This window comes from Chinchilla lanigera, unplaced genomic scaffold (assembly GCF_000276665.1).
Source record: "Chinchilla lanigera isolate Chin_1 unplaced genomic scaffold, ChiLan1.0 scaffold00077, whole genome shotgun sequence".
Classification (NCBI taxonomy): domain Eukaryota; kingdom Metazoa; phylum Chordata; class Mammalia; order Rodentia; family Chinchillidae; genus Chinchilla; species Chinchilla lanigera.
In genome coordinates this window covers 15,216-16,925 of record NW_004955478.1, presented here as the reverse complement: position 1 = coordinate 16,925, position 1,710 = coordinate 15,216, and the positions used below count along the sequence as shown (strand labels likewise).

General features: G+C 43.2%; 1 long non-coding RNA gene across 1 annotated transcript; it reads right to left on the bottom strand.

The window, feature by feature from the left end:
* Positions 1-427: 427 nt before the first annotated feature.
* LOC102016052 lies at positions 428-1,576 on the bottom strand. Its single transcript, XR_263679.2, has 2 exons — positions 907-1,576; positions 428-604 (listed from the first exon to the last, which is right to left on the bottom strand). It is a non-coding gene; the product is annotated as an uncharacterized LOC102016052 (long non-coding RNA).
* Positions 1,577-1,710: the final 134 nt, after the last annotated feature.

Here is a 1,710-nt window from a genome sequence, read left to right as displayed (position 1 = left end):
AATTTCTCTATTCCTATAGAAGGTCAGTGTCCTGGTTAAGAGGCTTTGGAATTTCAGGGTCCTTAATGAAAACTCTTAACTTGAGGCTTTAGATATGGGGTTTTGTGTATTTGGTCAGGATTCTTGTATTCTTTGAGCTCCATTTCTTCATCTGTCCAATGATGATAAGAAAACAAACAAGACTATGCTTCCCTGGGTTACTGGGCTAAGTGATAGGATAGTATAAATGCCAAACCCAGGAGCATGTGTTTGGTTGCAGAAGCTGGTTATCTCAGCTGTCAAGGGCAAGAAGGCCATACTGGCTCTTCCAGAAGCAGGGCCACCACAAAGGATCTGAGCTGCAGCCCCACTCTTTTTGCCCATGCCTTTTGCTATGTGCACATATATATTTAACTATTAGTATTTTTTAAATGCATGATTAGAAGTGTTTATGAATTTTATAGATTTTAATGTAAGGAAATAGTTATTCTACAGACATTGCCAAAATAAAATTTGGCAGTCACCAGAGGCAGTTCAGGGTCACTCTGTGGACACCTCCTGGAGTGCCTTACTGTCTTCATCCTCAGTGGTGGACTCCACGGGCGCCGCCTCTGTGTTGAGCTCCCTGGAGAACAATGCAAAGGCAATGAAGCTTTCCCTACCCATCATTTTAGATAGGCATTGTAAGTCATCCTCAACCACTTAACCTGTATCCTTTGTGAAAATCTCATCCTCATTGGAGGACTCGTCATGAAGCTTAGCTGCCACTACTCTCACATGTGAGGCACTGATAGATCTAAGACATATCCCTAAGACAAAGTGGCCAACCAAACCCAGTGACGCCCTCCTGGAAAACAGAAGGGGACTTAAGACTTCTGCTTTCCCCTGCACGAGTCCACCGCAGCACCAAGTCCTTCTCACATTTACCTCCTTTTTCTGTCCTGTTTTGCATCTCACCTGCCAATGTCGGGAAAAGTCCCTTGTGGGAAAACCTATGTGCAAGACAATTAGTGTATGATTCATGTTATTTTTCTCATCTCAAACTGCACACCTCAGGTTTCATTAGGACAAAACCTATACATTGGTCCATAATCACAATGAGCAAGTTCACCTCAGACCTGCAGTCCTGAAAACAGTTGCACAATACTGGGCTGTCAGAACCTCCACCTGTTACCAAGAACCTCACAAGGTCTCTGGAGAGACTTCTGCACCTCTCCCTGCCTGGATTTATACTGTCAGATACACTTGTGCAGTGAACAAACTTCCATAATGAGTGGAAGCATTTCACTCTCTCCAGAGCCTTTCACTTAGTTTTACAGTCAGCCCTCTTTGGGGAAGAATGAGAAGGTGCTTGTTTTCCTAGGTTTATCCTACAGGTCCACACATCAGGCACATACCCAAGTTCAACTGGTAAAGTTGTACAGTTCAGAGATTTTCATACTGAGGACTACACTGATGAGGGAATTGTAAAATCCATTTAAAGGACAATTAATACAAAAGCATAGGATGTCCTTTCTGAGCCATGTGTAGTGGTATACACTTGTAATCCCAGTATTTGGGGAGGCTGAGGAAGGAGGATGGCAAGTTCAAGCCCAGCCTGGGCAATTTAGCAAGACCCTGTCTCTAATTAATTAATTAATTACTTTAAGAAAAAGAAACAGCAGATGTAGCTCACTGCAAAGGCTCTGAGCGCCTTCTGGAACATAAACAGGACAGAAGAAATCAGAACAC